At 44.0% G+C, this 6602-nt stretch overlaps 1 long non-coding RNA gene across 1 annotated transcript; it reads left to right on the top strand.

Annotated features, from left to right (window-relative positions):
* Window positions 1-4342: 4342 nt before the first annotated feature.
* On the top strand, window positions 4343-5760 carry LOC132424207 (uncharacterized). The gene is made up of 3 exons (XR_009519181.1): window positions 4343-4503; window positions 4602-4697; window positions 5144-5760. It is a non-coding gene; the product is annotated as an uncharacterized lncRNA (long non-coding RNA).
* Window positions 5761-6602: the final 842 nt, after the last annotated feature.

The raw sequence follows: 6602 nt of genomic DNA, 5'->3' as shown, positions 1-6602 counted from the left end.
GGAGAAGAAATGGTGTTCCCAGGGCCTCCGTGACAAGTGGAGTCTTGGAAGAGGGGCCACACGACAGGATCTGTGGCTATAGAGGGGTTCAGCCACTGCTGAGGTTGTGAATAGATTCTGGAGGAACAGGTAGTGGGGGAGGTCCTTGGTTGAGGTTCTCTAGAAGCAGACCCTGGGGGACATGAACTCCCAGACACTCCCAGCTCTCTACCTGTACTGGATGAAGTAGATGTTATGGCCCAAAGGTGGTTTTCTTTTTTTTCTCTTCTTAATTTTTATTTATTTATTTTTGGCTATGTTGGGTCTTCGTTTCTGTGCGTGGGCTTTCTCTAGTTGCGGCAAGCGGGGGTGGGCCACTCTTTTTTTTTTTTTTTTCTTTTTGCGGTACGCGGGCCTCTCACTGCTGTGGCCTCTCCCGTTGTGGAGCACAGGCTCCGGACGCGCAGGCTCAGCAGCCATGGCTCACGGGCCCAGCCGCTCCGCGGCATGTGGGATCCTCCCGGACCAGGGCACGAACCCGTGTCCCCTGCATCAGCAGGCAGACTCTCAACCACTGCGCCACCAGGGAAGCCCCCAAAGGTGGTTTTCTGAAGAAAGTTATAGCTGTCAGCCAACAGAAGCAAAGCACAGAGAAGCAGAAATGGACACACAGAAACAGGCATCTAGGCACAGCACCAACAGTGTCCACCACAGGGGAGGAGGGAAATAAATACCCCAACCATGCTCGCCATTGATCTCCCATTGACCATACCCACCTAGAAGCTAGAGGGTAAGGGATCCCTGGTGATGCAGGCCTTAGGCATAGAGTAGGAACTGGAGGGTGGAAACATGATCTGGAGAGCAAAGGGAGAATTACTAGGACAGGAGAGATTTATACATATTCATTTCGTTCTTGAGTTCAAATAGTGATAGGATAGCAAGAGATAACTATATGTGTGTGTGTCTATGTACATAGTTAACATTTACCGTACTAGTAACCATAATATAACAGTATGGATTATGCCACTAATGTTATTTCTGTTTCTCTGGGTCTAATTCCCCATCTATAAAATTTGAAAAATAAAAATGCGTGTTTCTTATCTCCAGCAGGAAATAATTGTGACAAATAACATGCCAAGTGATTGGGATGTAAAGAACTGCTTCTGAATTTTGCTTCACACTTGAAAACATCCCATTCTTTTTTTGTGTGTTCAAGTTCCAGGTATTAATGAAATAGAAATTAAAAGGTATCCTCATAGTATCTTTAAGGAGTTTACATCCTAAAAAGGCATTGATGCATGTGATCTTGAAAAGTCCTAAACAAAATCATTGTTGCCTGCTTTTTTGAGCATTTTGCAAGTATTTAATTTCCTCTCTTATATTTGACACTAGCTCTGTGACAAAACAAAACTACTGGTAAAAGCCAAGATTCCAAAGGTCTGTAATGAGCAATATGTTTGCACTGGGAGGAGATGAGTCAGTAATCAAGTTTAGGGTCACGTAATGATCATATCTATGGCACTGGAGTGCAAAGGTTATGTACTGTAAACTCCAGGGGACGCCATTCTCAGTATTGATATAACTCGCCCAAGGTTCCTTGTAAGCCCACTAATGGTATATCTAAAATCTGGACCCTTTATAAATGGGTTTCCCTACATGTGCTCATTTAGGCTTATATAGGTGCAATGCAATGCTGTACTTGACAGGATCCTTTTTGTTTGTTTCTTTGGTGCCAGTATGAAAACATAACTCAGATTAGCTTAGGCATAAATGGGGATCTGTTGGCTCTGGGAATATACCGGAAATGGCAGACGAGCTGCTAGGGCGTGGGTGTGTTTGGACCTGGATTTTTTCTCCATCTATTCCTTCTGCTTCAGTCTTTACATTGGTTTCATTCTCTCTAACAGACTTTCTCCTATCACAGGGAAGCATAGCCTGGCTCCCATCTCTCTGTTTTATTACTACCGAGGGGGCTAAAGCTCACCTTCTCTGGTGCCAAGTAAAAGAAAATCCCAGAGAGAGGCTCCATTGACCTGACTTGAGTCAGGTGTCCATCCCCTCACCAAACAACTATGGCCAAGGAGATAGGCTACTCTGATTGGGCCTTTGGGGGTCATGTGCTCACCCTTTCAACTATCAGTGGGGTCAGGAGTGGGCGCTGTAAGAAAAGAACAACTCCCTTTGAACCTTATGATTAGAGTCAGAGAGAGTAATAAAGAAGAGGCTGATGTTCAGGTACACACGCTGCAAAGTGGATGTGATGACCTTCATTTTAAAGATGAGATAGCCAAGTGTCAGAAGGGTCAAGCGACTCATTGAAGGCTACAGAGGTGATAAGTGGCAAAGCTGTGATTGACAAGAGGCAATATATTATAGGGATTAAGAGGTCAGACCCTAGAACCAGATAGATCCGAGCCCAGATCCCAGCTCTGCTACTTACCAGTGCTGTTTGGGATGAATTACTTTACTTCTCTGCCTCTTATTTCTCAACTTAATTATGGGCATAATTATAGTACTGCGTTCATTAAGGTGATGGTGAAGATTAAATGAGATAATACATGCGAAGTGCTTAGCACAGTGCTAAGCATAATGTAATCATTTGTCATTATTGGTTAGAATTTGAACCTAAGTACGTCTGTTTCAAAGCAGCACCTGTGTGGTTTGTGAGTCTCAAGGGGAATCACTGCGATCGCTTTGTTATGTTCTCAGGCCTGCTGACTTTGGAATTTTTATAAATGGTCCACAAACAAATGAAGTAATGAAGCCAGTCTTCATCACCACTGAGCAGGAAGACCACTACCAGTTACTAAATGGGCTTGAGCAATGGACTGAAAATCCAAACCAAGCCTCAGAAATCAGGGATTCCAGCCAGGTCCCGCTACCAGAGGACAGTCTGTCCATTTACCCGAAGAACTAATATAGCCTCCCAACTCAGAGGGCTAACGTCATCCGTGCTCCCAAACTGGACTCAGGCAACCACGGCCTGCCTGTCACTCACTTACTCACTCATTCATTCATCAAATGTGTATTGAGCATTTACTATGTGTAGACCCTGAGCTCTGCACGGTGTTTGATATTTATACATCAAAAGAGTCTCTCCTAGTTGGAAAGTCAAAAGGACATTGAGTTCTTAGACAGAGAAGCAGTCGTAGGAGGAAACCTAAACATATATATTATCTGACAAAATTCTCCTTGAAACCAAGCTTGAGGAAATTTGAAAAAGTTTCCCAAGAGTAAGAAATTATAAATGGAAATTAAGTGTAGTATCCATTGTTACTAACTCATGGTGTATAAAAATATCAGTGATATTCCATCAAAGCACAAAATGTACCTTTTTACATTGAACCAAAACTCCCATGAGCAAATTACAAACAGAATATTTCTGGCAAAGCAGATGATACTAAAAGGACTCGTGTGAAAGATGCCTCAGCTTGATAACCTGTGGAGAATGCCCATTATTCTTAATCACAGTTTACTGACAGGTATTCATTAATTATAATAATATTTTGTAGATCCATGTATCCTTTCATCCCTAATTCTCAAAGTGCTTTACAACTAGTAATTAATTTATCCAACATCTTAGGGACATATTTAGAGTTAACTTCCAGCACTGATGCTCAGAATACCTTACTCAGAAGTTTTAGACCCAGACCGTCCTTTTGTTGCCTGAAGCCTTGGAATGAGGAGCAACCAGTTCTCAAATTGTACCCAGAGGGGAACAGAAGGAAACCCAACAGAAGGAAACACTTCATATGCTGTCAAAGGCAGGAATCCCCAGTGTGGGAAAGCCATAACTGATGGTGGCATTTGCAGCTGGTGTGACCTCTTGGGTAAACCAGAATGTGGAGTTACAGGAAAAAGTTCCCTGAGTCTCACTAAAATGCCTGATATCAGCTTTCATAAGAGGAGAGAAGTACACCGTTCAATGATCCAACTCCACCCAAGGTGCAGGCTAGGAGGTGGTGTGGTGAGATGGGGAAAGCCCTGGCACAGAGAGTCCAGGGACGGGGCTGCCAGCACTGGCTCCACCACGACATGGCTGTGTGACCTGGAGTGAGCCAGGTTCACCTTGCTGAGCCTTTTTTTCTTCATCCACAAAATTCGTTTGGAGCCGTATGTCACAAATGAGCAGGCTGCGTGACAATGTTGGCTAGCAGCCCTGTTTTATTTGGCCCACACAGTGTTTTTAAAATGCCTGTATTTCCGGTTTTACTCAGCCCCGACCTTTCCTTCTGACCTATTACCCAGTGTTCCTCACTCATGTTTGTCACTCTCCTGACCTCTGGAGGCATTTGAGGAGGCAATCGCCAGGTGAGATTCTCTCTGCTGCTGCTTCCAACCCTGATTACCAGAGAGTCCAGGTCGTAGGAGATTACTAAGCAAGCCTTGGCAGTCAGGTAGGAGAAGAATTACAGAACTCTGAAGCTTTGGAGTGCTTTTCCAGACTCTTCCATCTGTGAGCTGATGATATCATCTCCTAGGCCTCTTCCTATAGATCCCTGACAGCCACGCTCTCCATGGCAGGTACAGAATTAGCTTTTTCTGTCTCTGGTACACAGTAAGTGATAGCACACAGCTTAGGTCCCTCATTTATTTTCTAATTTCCTCTCCTTGACTCTTAGAGGCCAGCTAGAGGAAATCACCCACAGCGCAAAGAAGCTCCTGTCAAGAGCAAGCCTTGAATCGATGATGGAGGAAAGAGAGGTGGGAAAGAAAAGGTAAATGCTGTGGGAGGATTTTCCCCCCAAAATTTAAGCTAGAGAGGGGTCTTAAAGGCAGGCTATTCGTTTCTAGGACTATCTTTTGTAGATTCCCAAACTTCTAGCTCTTACTGCGCGCTTTCCTAGTTGAGTAGGTTTCATTGAGCTCCCCGGGGGGCTCCCTTCCTGCAGGGGAATTTGTTCATGCTGACCCCAGGGCACGCAGCTGCGGTGAGCCTCCGGGACACAGGCTGTCTGTACAATGCAACCCTGTATCGTAGAAACTTCCCCACACAGGTTCGCACACAGGAGTTCTGTCATTAACACAGTGCTGGTCATGGGGTGGAATGCACGAAGGGTGGAAAACAGCTTCTTTCTCAAAAGCTTTCTTTTTATGAGGTTGGCCCCCCTTGACAACTTGGAATTTTCTTTTGTAGCTGAAAAAATATATTTCTCTTCAACAGGACCCTGGCAGTTGCGTAACCTCAAAGATCTGTTGGCCAAACAGCTAAGTGAGACAAGAGTCAAAAAGGACCCAGCTGCAGATGAAAATCAAGCTGGCTCTATGAGCCACATAATAATTGTGACTTAGCATTCAACCTTCCTTTCTTAAATGGTTCATTTTCTTCCTGATCATAAAAGTCAAGCATACTCACTGTGGAAAACAAAGGGAGTGAATAATCACCCCTAACTTCACTACCCAAAGATTTCGTTTTAGCACATTTTCTAGAGACTTTTTGCTGTGCACTGTAATATCTTGTTTTACCTTGAGGTATAATTGACATTTAACATTATACTAGTTTCAGGCATACAACATAACGATTCAATATTTGTATGTATTGTGAAATGATCACCACAGTAAGTCTAGTTAATATTCGTCACCGTACATAGTTACAAAAATTTTTTTCTTGTGATGAGGACTTTCAATATCTACTCTCTTAGCAGCTTTCAAATACGCACTACAGTATCGTTAACTATCGTCACCACGCTGTATAACATCCCCATGACTTAATTATTTTATGACTGGAAGTTTGTACCTTTTGACCCCCTTCAATCATTTTGCCCACTCTCCACCTCTGGCAACCACCAATCTGTTCTCTCTATCCAGGAGCTTGTTTTTTTGCTGGTGGTGGTGTTTTTTTTTTTTTTTTTTTTTTTTGCGGTATGCGGGCCTCTCACTGTTGTGGCCTCTCCCGTTGCGGAGCACAGGCTCCGGACTCGCAGGCTCAGCAGCCATGGCTCACGGGCCCAGCCGCTCCGCGGCATGTGGGATCTTCCCGGACCGGGGCGCGAACCCGTGTCCCCTGCATTGGCAGGCGGACTCTCAACCACTGCGCCACCCGGGAAGCCCATGGTGGTGGGTTTTGTTTTGTTTTGTTTGTTTGTTTTTTTAGATTCCATGTATAAGTGAGATGATATAGTATTTGTCTTTCTCTGTCTGACTTTTTCACTTAGCATAATGCCTTCATAATGCCTTCATCCATGTTGTTGCAAAAGGCAAGATTTCATTCTTTTTTGGCTTAATATTCCTTGTATACATCTTTATCCATTCATCATTAAGAGGCATCCATATCTTGGCTAGTGAAACCATGCTGCAATGAACATTGGGTGCATATATCTTTTCTGTTATTTTTCTTTTAAACCCATTTTATTAAGGCGAGTTGCAGCTATTAGGTATGCTTACATGTATTTGTCACATTTAATTTGTCACATTATAAATTTATTTACTTATTTATTTTTGGCTGTGCTGGGTCTTCGTTGCTGCTCACGGGCTTTCTCTAGTTGTGGTGAGCTGGGGCTACTCTTTGTTGTGGCGCAGGCTTCTCATCGCGGTGGCTTCTCTTGTTGCGGAGCACGGGCTCTAGGTGTGTGGGCTTCAGCAGTTGTGACACGCGGGCTTAAGTCGTTGTGGCACGCGGGCTT

Source organism: Delphinus delphis, chromosome 4 (genome assembly GCF_949987515.2).
Source record: "Delphinus delphis chromosome 4, mDelDel1.2, whole genome shotgun sequence".
In the NCBI taxonomy this organism is placed as follows: domain Eukaryota; kingdom Metazoa; phylum Chordata; class Mammalia; order Artiodactyla; family Delphinidae; genus Delphinus; species Delphinus delphis.
Note: the sequence above shows the minus strand (reverse complement) of the source record. Positions and strands in the feature narration are given on the sequence as shown.